Source organism: Apium graveolens, chromosome 11 (assembly GCF_009905375.1).
Source record: "Apium graveolens cultivar Ventura chromosome 11, ASM990537v1, whole genome shotgun sequence".
Taxonomy (NCBI): Eukaryota; Viridiplantae; Streptophyta; class Magnoliopsida; order Apiales; family Apiaceae; genus Apium; species Apium graveolens.
In genome coordinates, this window is record NC_133657.1 from 200,740,586 (window position 1) to 200,750,842 (window position 10,257).

Sequence of the window (10,257 nt, forward strand, 5' to 3'; positions counted from 1 at the left end):
CAGTTAGGCAGTATCGAGTTTATTAACGAGAAGGTATCGAGTTTATTAACGAGAAGTAGCTGCTAGCTAGGCGTTAGCTATCATCACCTTTTGTGATCTCATTGTATTCCAATCTAGTGATACATAAATATAATCTCAAATCAATCAAATTTTTTTTTGATAAAGCTCTAGACAGAAATGACTATCATGTGTTTTGAATAATAAGAACTAAATTTATGTGTCACTGCCTATTTAAAAACATAATCACGTGTCACATGAAAATAAAGTTTTAAGACTTGCGAAGATGACAAAACTGAGTTGCAGACAATAATTTGTAGTCCAATGTCCATATCAAATCACGAGTCACTTCTTATTTCTCCTATAAAACCAAGTTCGCACGTACTTTATTGAGAAAGAGAGTGAGAGATTGAGAGAAACTTTATTGAGAGAGAGAGTGAGAGAGAGAGAGATGGCAATAATAACCAAGGGACGAAAGGGATTAACTCTGCATAGAAAGCTTCGCGTACTGAAACACCTTACTAGCTCCAAATCTGTAAGATATATAACTGTTCTTATAACTGTGTTTGTTTATTCTTTCCAGTATTTTACAACTGTTGCGTAAGTTCTTATACATACTGTACTACCGATTACATGTAAAGGTGAAGACAGACTCTATTATTATGGATGCATTTCTTTACATCCTTAAGCTAAAACTTCAGTTGAACGCAATACATAAAGAACATCTCTACGTAATGCAGCATCTTCTTCATCAGGTCTCTCTCAGTTCTCTCTCTCTCTCTCCCTCTCTCTCTCTCTCTCTCTCTCTCCCCCTCCCTCTCCCTCTCGCTCTCTCTCTCTCTATCTCTCTCTCTCCCTCCCTCCCTCCCTCTCTCTCTCCCACTCTCCCTCTCTCTCTCCCCTTCTCTCCCACCTGTAACCCTCTCTCTCTTTCTTTCTCTCTCTCTACTAACATAATAAAACTGACAGGAGGTGAAAGTGGAAAAGACCCAAAACGGATTGATAGAGATAAAGGTGGCGTGGAAGAAGGGAAAAGATATGCTAGTACCAATACTGGAAGTACTTGAGAAAATGAATTTGAATGTAGTCAATGCGAAAGTTAGTTGCGGCAGTATCTTTTCCATGGAAGCCGTTGTTGAAGAACTTGACAAAGCTCCTCTGGATTTAGGACAAGTGAGGAAAGCTATTCTCATAGCTCTTCAAAGTCAAGCCTAACAAAACCTTAGAAGTTCCATATTTCATAGCCGATTAAATGTATCTGCAGTTGTATGTAATCACTTTCCTTTTGAAGTTAAATATGGACAAATAATGACTATCAACAAACACAGAAGAAAAAATTTGCTAAATAAGTTAAGCTCCTTGAACTGGAAATTCGTAAGAGCATCTCCAATGCATTATACTAATTTGGTGTGAAAATTACACCAAAATAATATAAAAATTACACTATTTTTATATTCATCTTCAACCCACATACACTAAATTTTACACCATTCTTGTACTATATAGATTATTTTATTATTAGAATACAAAATAAAGTATAAAAGTAATAAAGTTAGTAGAATATAAAAAGAATAATTTTGTTTTATTAGGTAATGAGAAAAAAGATAATATTGACATTAATAAAAACTCTAAAAATTTGGTTTGACACCTAATTTGGTGTAACTTTTGGTAACACCAAAATGATGTAAGATTTATAGTTGGGTTGGAGAAACATTTTACACCAAAATGATTTTAAAGTATAAATTTGAAGTTGGGTTGGAGATGGTCTAACAACGCTAATAATAAAACACGGGCTAATTCAATGCATATACTTTTCGCTTAATAAATGATTATTTGAAAAAAAATTAAAAACAAGTACTTTTTGCATGAACCCCTACTAACTTTACACCAGCCAATTTATTATGCAAACACATTTATACGAAAACGACACAAAAATTTAAGTACTTTCAGATTTGGATACAAATAATGATTGAGATTTTTAGATTTGAATTCCATTAAATACAGAAATATTTATATCCCATTTAACCCCATTATGTAATTATGTTGTTAGATTGTTAGGGAATAACAAGATGAAAGCGATCTAATACATTAATATCATTTAACGATCCCTGTAACCCAAAGAATAAGTGCCAAATCCACGAGTCTCTAGAAGCTATTGCTTCTAATATAATAGTTGGTTCATGAACATGACGAGTATACATACCTTACCAACCAGTTGGTCGTCTTAAATATTCAATTCCGAAGACTTCAATTATTTCTTTCACAAATCTTTTTAGACTCTCTATTGTTGTGCTCTCAGTTGTCCTTATAATTTTGCATATGCAATATTTACTGAAGTTAGTTTTTTTAACTATTTGAGCGGTTGAACCATAAAACTAATAAGAATTGCCCGCAAGGGTTGACTCAGTTGGTTAAAGAAGGGATAACTATACTCTTGGTCACAGGTTCGAATCCCACGGGAGGAGAATTTATGATTATGCCTCCTGAGTCAGAGCCTGTCGCTTAAATGTGATTTATCTTGGTTCACGTGGTTTGCAGGCTATTACGTGAACCCGTAGGGTTTACCCAGTACGCACCCGAAGGATATCGGCTGCGGGTTACCTACGAGAAAAAAACCTAACAAGAACCAACCTTAATTACGTGGGTATATTTGGTTTTTATATACCAACAGTTTGGTTGCGTACAGAAATTTTGGAAAACCCCAAATTATGGTTTGGTTTGATTTCTACTGTCCAAACGAATCAATCCGCACTACGCACACACCTAACTATAAGTCTACAATTTTAAGGGATGAATACAACCGAATCAATTCACAATTTGTAACAGAATTTTTGCATCAAAATTGTCGCATTTGATTCAATTGTAACGATAAATTCCATCAATTTTTTGTCAAATCTTAAGTTTCGATTTTAGTTACTAGTTAAAATTTTTTCTTAAATTAAAATTTACATTTTTTATATATTTTCTTGCGGAATAATAATCTTTTTTTGTCAGATACGGAATAATCACTACAAGAAAGAGGTTAAATTCGACCGAAAAAATCGGTCAAATTTAGCTTAATTCGACCGCGCGTGGTCGAATTTACCTAATTTCGACCGATTTTGAATCAGTTGCAATAAAGGGAGTCGAATTTAGAAGTTCGGTCTTATTTAACTAAATTCGACTGTCTAATTACGACCAAATAATTACGACCGCTTAAATACAACCGAAAATTTTTAACCGAGGACGGTCAAATTCAAATGCTCGCTTGAAAATTGAAAATCCATGTCAAAAATTTTAATTTTATGAAAAAATTTAAAATACCCGCCCAAATTTTAAATGCAACCGGATATTTTTAAAAATAGTTGCTCTAAATTCAACCACATTCGCTCGAATTAACAAACACCATATTTAAAAAAAAACTCACTGGTACTTAGAAATTTACCAAATTCGGTGATATTTCCAATTTCCGAAGAACATTGACAAGATCAGATCAACATTTTTTAACTCGTTTCCGCCGACCAAACAATCCATGTAACCAAAACTCTACAGCTTGAAGCCAGAAAATTATGGTTTTTTCGGTAAGTATAAGCAAATAAACTCACACTTGTAAAATTAAAATGATAATGATAATAAACATAAGACAAGAAATACAATTTTGGTTTCATGTTTCATCCTTACAGCTTAAAAACTTGGTTTCTTGCTTCAAACTTGGAAATAATCTTATACAAAAACCAATACAATCCATTTAACTCCAAAGTCAGAAATGACTATAACAACAACAAATAAACCCCAAAGTAAATAAAAATAACCTAAACTCCGGCCAAAAACACAAATTAAGACAATTCTCAACCAAATCTAAGGTTCTTAAATATATATATATATATATATATATATATATATATTTATTTATTTATTTATGTATAATTATACAGATGGAGCATAAAGTATTATTTTCCTGTAATCCTCCTCAAGCTTTTTGTATGTCCTTGTCACTTTTCCCAACTTCAGTTTCATCACGAATTAACTGAAAAAATTTGCATATTAGTATATAAGAGATTTGGAATATATATATATATATATATATATATATATATATATATATATATATATTACATATGGCACCGGAGCTTCACCGCCGATAACACTATTTGAGTTCACACTCGGGTCCGGCAGACAAGCCTTTAACGACGTTAGCTTGGTTGACGGGTACAACATGGCAATGATAATTGAAGGGAGTGACAGGTCGGGTATGTGTGCTTCGACCGAGTGTGTAACGGATTTGAACCGGCAATTCCCGGTTGAGTTGAGAGTGAGTGAAAGGGGACACGTGTAAGAGTGCGTCTAAGCCGTCGGTTTATGCGGACATGTTTAAGATGGCTTGTCCGAGATGTAATTGAAGGAAAGAAGAAGATAGAACTCATAGAAGAGGAAGAGGAGAGTGATAGAGGCGGATCTGAAAAAATAAAAGAAGTGGATGAATCAGATAGTAGGGTTTTTTGCTGGACTTGACAAGAGTTATGGGCTGGGTTGGCAATAAGTTCGTGGGTTGGGCTAAACGTTTAACTCTATATTATTCCCTCTGTTTTTTTATACGTCGTTCGACTTTCTTGCACAAAATTCTAAGTTATTTGACTTCATTGATAAACTAATATTTCTTAAAATTTTCTTTTTATAAATTAAAGTTTTAGTCCTGAATTGATATTTCAATTTTTTTAAAAATATATATATTAGTGATATAACCAAAGTTTCAGATCAAAATGATTTTATTTGGTTTGCCATTTTAAAACTCAAACATCAGTTTGACTAGTGCAACTAATTAGTGTTTATTCCTAAATTGGTGTTTCTATTTTTTATAAAAAAATTTATCGATCCAATCGTACGGATGTCAATAGATATATATATATTATTGATATAACGAAAATTTCATATCAAAACAATTTTATTTGGTTTGCCATTTTAAAAGTCAAGTATCAGTTTGACTAGTACAACTAACTAGTATTAAGTCCTGAATTGATATTTCGATTTTTTTTAAAATTATTTTTATCGATCCAACCGTACGACTGTCAATAGATATATTTATTTGTGATATAAGAAAAATTTCAGATCAAATCAATTTTATTTGGTTAGCTATTTTAAAAGTCAAGTATCAGTTTGACTAGTACAACTAACTAGTGTTTAATCCTAAATTGGTATTTCGGTTTTTTTAAAAATATTTTTCATCGATCCAACCGTACGGATGTCAATAGATATATATTAGTGATATAACGAAAACTTCAGATCAAATCAATTTTATTTGGTTAGCCATTTTAAAAGTCAAGCATCAGTTTTACTAGTACAACTAACTAGTGTTTAGTCCTGAATTGGTATTTCGATTGTTTTAAAAATATTTTTTATCGATTCAACCATACGGATGTCAATAGATATATAAATTAGTGATACAACAAAATTTAAGATCAAAACATGTTAATTCCAAACAATCTCCCCCAATTTATGTCTATTGGAATTGTAGCCATAAATTAAGAGAAACTTGATGATAAAAAAACACCCTAAATGTACAGACAGAATTATGGTAGATAAAACTTATAAGTGCTACAGTTTATTTAAAAATTGAATAAAGTAAAGTGTACAAAGAGTTCTCACAATCATTATCAAGGTGCTCCTCTAGTCTGAGAAGATATTTTCTATTTCCTTGATTATCTTGATTTCTTCCCAAGCTTCTAGTTATTTTCTTCTATTTGATTTTGGAGTTGTCTATGAAATTCAAATTCTTCAGCATTTGATAAATCCAGATTTTCTTGCATTTTTAATAAAGTCTCATTGCTTGAGATGCTCAATTGGTCCTCCAATCTGAAGAATCTTCTAACACCTTTGTCATCCATGAATTCCATCAGCCAGTAAGGCCTCAAGTGCACTGTATTTCCTGTGATAGGAATGGATAGAGTTCTTGGAAGTGCATTTGAGGCTTTTCTGCTCCTGAGTTCTTCTATCTTCTTTAGAACCAATTTCTTGGCTGTCACGTTGAATCCAAATTTTTTCTTGAAGGATGAGAAGATCTTTATCAAAATAGAACAACTTTCTTGAAGAATTCTGTGAAGGGGCCATGTGAACTCTTTCCCACCCTTGTATTTGAACACCAGTCTTTCAGGAAGATTCCTGTAAGCATTAATTGCTCTCACTTCTTCTAGCTCATCCATGTAGAGATTGATGTCTGAAAATTCCTTGATATCACAGATGTATAGAAGATCTCCCTTGTTGACAGTTGGTTTAGCTTTGGTTAAGGTTTTGGTTTTGAGTTTCACAGGCTTGACCTTCTTGATTGCTCTTGTCTTCATCCTCTTTAACTTGTTGAAGATAGGTAAATTAATTTCAGGAAGAAGCAAATTATCCCAGTCTATAGGTTCATCATTGGGAACTATTGGCTCACCATGAAAGTTCTTTGTAGGATCTACCTTAAATTCATCCTGCACTTCTGAGGGCTTGGATGTTTGAGCTAAAGTTGTAGACTGTTTGGGAATGTAATCTTCCATTTCCCCATCACTGAAGTCCAATTTTCTCTTGATTCTTTGTTTGTATCTTGGCTTCTTTGTCTGTTGAGGTTCCTTGAGCATTTTCTGATCTTGATCTTCAGCTACCACAGGTGGTTTCTCAGAAATCTCAGTTGCAATTTTCACAGCTTGAAGTTTGGCTACTATAGCAGCTTGTTTCTTCTTCTGTTTGAGCCTTTTAGCATCTAAAGCATCCTGCTTCTTTTCTTCCTTGCTTCTCTCTTTTTCTTCCTTTTTAGCTTCTGCAAACTGAGGGTGTCCAGCCACCACACAGATTTCTTTCCCATTCCTGTAGATCTTAGCAATTCTCCTTTTTAGCACTGAATCAGTTGGATCTTTGAAAAATGCAACGGACCTTGCTAACAGCTTCTTTTCATCTGGCATTGGAGTCTGAAACATAAGATCTAAGGGATTTTTGTCAGATGACTTTGGATAATTCCTTTTGGGCTTCAAAACCAGATTGGCTTTTGGAGACTTAATGCATAAAGGTTGGCCCTTTTCCAAATTACCCAGACTCATTTCATTTACAGACATTTGTCTCAACTGAGAGAAGTGAGAAAAGACCTTGTCTTTCTTCTCAATTGGACCAAAATTCTTCTGGATTTCTTCATCAATTTGCTTTCATTTTTCATCCAGCTCTTTCTCAACTGCTGCTATATCAATTTTTTCAATTTGTCACTTGATTCCAGCTTTGTTGCTGCTAGATTGATTAGATCAATACTATCAATGACTGGTGGCTTAGTGAAAGCAATTGCTGGAACAATCACTTTGCTGACTTGAATGTTGAGCACTTTCTCCCCCTCACTTGTTGACTCCCTTTGATTAACTGAGATGATTATTTCTTTCTCCCCCTTTTTCTTAGCATCAAGTTGAGTAGAGGTAGGGAGTTGTGCAGCCACCAACTGTCGAAGCAGACTTGTTTGAGATTCCTGATTTGCAAGTATCTTGGGCACTGACTTTTCCACATTTGTCAGTCTAGAGTCCATGGCCTCAACCTTTCTGTTTAATTCAGCTTCCTTCCTTAGCTTTTGAGCTATTTCAGTCATAGTGGTTCCTGGAAGTCATTCATCCAACTTTGCTACAAAATCTTGTTTGACAACAGAAATTTCTTGTTTGATTTCATCCACATTTTGACTGTGTTGGAGAGCCTGAATCTTGTGTAGCTGTAGAGATTCCAGGTGTGCCTGGAGTAATCTTTTTGTGTTGGCACTTGTGGATGCTTAAATTGCTGATTGGGTGTCATGAATAAGCTTGAATAAGGTGGATTGGAGATGTGAATATGAGCAGTCTTTGGTTAACATCCAGAGAGGAATGTCTGCATCTCCCCATATGCTTATTCTATCATCCTCATCATCTTCACCATCATCCCCAAATGATTCTTAAGCCAATTCGGAGTCATTACCAGCTGTGAAAGGCATAGAAGTTATAGCATCCTTGGCCCTTTGCATTGATGCAATAGTATGCACCAAGTTTAGAATCCTTTCAGCAGCCACATTGTCATGTATAGCTAGAGCTTAATAATGCCTCAGCTTCATAATAAACAGAGTCTAAGACAGCATGATATTCTTGCTGAAATAGTTGTTTCTTGTCAACCTCATTGACATCCATTAACTCACTCATAATGGGTTTTTCCCAGAGTTAAGTACCTGCATTTCTCTCAATTTCTCTATTTTCTTGCATCAAGGGCTCCCCTTGGCTCACCACCCTCACACCTTCACCTTCACCTACTAAGGTGGAACTCCTCTCACTCACTTTTGCCAGGCTGGAAGAAATAACCTACATATTTTCTCTCATTTCCTCTCCTTTTTCTTGAGAGCAACTCAGCCTCTCACTCTGTTCACTCCCTTCCCTCAATCCTAGGAGTGATTGTACAACTACTAACTCATCTACACTTGTAACAATTGTTGAGAATTCAGTTTGTGTAGTGAGTACCGAAGGATAAGGAACATCCATCGGGGTAGTAGTTAGGCTAGCCGACGGATGACTGCTGTTAGGCACATCCATCAGGATACAATCACTAGCCGACGGATAAATAATATCCACCGGAATAGAGGAAATGATAGAGTTTGGAGTTGAAACTATTAGAGTTTGAAGTCTCAACAGTTCTTGAAAGAATTGGCAAGTGAGCTAACAAATCATCTAGAAGATGATGCTCACTTGCACTGAATTTTGGATTCTCCAACAGAGTTAAAGAAGGAGAATCAGGGATGACATTATGCTTTATCACAAAGAGTTGCCCTATCACAAAGCTGGCTGATACTCAACAGATTATGCTTGAGTCCATCCACTAGGGCAACCTCTTCAATGATGATATTATCCTTTGAAATCAAGCCATATCTCACAGTATAACCCTTGTTGTCATCTCCAAAAGTGATACTTGGGCCAGCTCTTTCCTTGAACCCAGTGAGCAGGGTAGAATCTCCAGTCATGTGCCTTGAGCACCCACTATCCAAATACCAAAGATTCTTTCTGTTTCCCTGCACATATCAAAATCAAATCAAGTTGATTTTGGTACCCAAGTTTCCTTGGGTCCTGCCTTGTTAGCCTTTTTCTTTGGTTTCCTTAGGTTTGACCTCATTTGATTTGGGTATTTCAGATTCATCCTTAGTCATTTGAGTTGGACCTTTGAAACCATTCATTGAAGCAGAATTATCATGCACATTTTGATTAACAAGAAAAGGCATGCTATGTGCAAACATGTTATTCCAGTAAGGCATGATAAATGGTATTTGGGGAATACTAAATGCAGCATAATATGGATTAGGTGCAAATGGCATATTAGCAAATTGTGCATTCATATTCTGTGCAGGCAAAGCATTCACAAACATGGCAGGCATGTTGGGAAATGAAGGAGATGCAGACATAGGAGTAGGCATAGCAAGTTTGCAATTAATAGATAAATGATTAACACTACCACACTTAACACGGATTTTTCTTGGAGCATATTTATCAGGTGTGTAGTTGTTATGTTTGTTAATTCCTACCTTCTCATTTCTGTTTTTTTTCCTTTTAGAAACTGATCCATATTTATCATTCAACTTAGCTAAATTAGCTTCGCTAACTGGCTTACTAACATTCGACGGATGTGGCTCATTGTCTTTCGACGGATAATCTTTTTGATTATTCGACGGATAATTTTCATCATCAGTCGAATCCACATCTGTTGAAAGTCCTTCAACCAGATTGGAATCAAACTTCTCTTTGCTCTTTTTCTAGGCTATATCACAAAAGGATTCTATACCTTGAATTTTAGTAATTTGAGCATGGACATCTCTAGATGATTTCCATGCCTTAATTACTTTCTGTTCTCGTTCAAGCTGCTTCCTTAAAATCTCTTCTTTCTTTAAAGATTCAGTTAATTCATCCTTAGCGGTTTTACATTAAATTCTCAATTTTTTAAACTCAATAAATTGAGACTCTAGCACAATCTCACTTAAAAACAAATTGTTTTCTTTGATTTTAGCATTTTCCTTAGTGAGAGACTTAAGAGTTACACGCAAATGATATAGCTCAATAGACATATCATTGATGGCATCATTGCACTTAGATTTAGTTAAATATGCTAGGTTAGTGGTGATTACCTGATTTCTTGATGAACTAACTTCTACTTCATCTGACTTGGCCATTAGGGCTAGGTTGACATAGCTTGTTTCTTCATCTTCATCCAATACATCTGCAGCCCAGTCATTCTCCTGTATGATGAAAGCCCTTTCCTTTTGTTTGAGCAACTCAA

General features: G+C 35.0%; 1 long non-coding RNA gene across 1 annotated transcript; it reads left to right on the forward strand.

Moving 5' to 3' along the window:
* The first annotated feature begins 396 nt into the window (after positions 1 to 396).
* On the forward strand, positions 397 to 1,373 carry LOC141698557 (uncharacterized). Its single transcript, XR_012565155.1, has 3 exons — positions 397 to 532; positions 639 to 752; positions 967 to 1,373. It is a non-coding gene; the product is annotated as an uncharacterized LOC141698557 (long non-coding RNA).
* Positions 1,374 to 10,257: the final 8,884 nt, after the last annotated feature.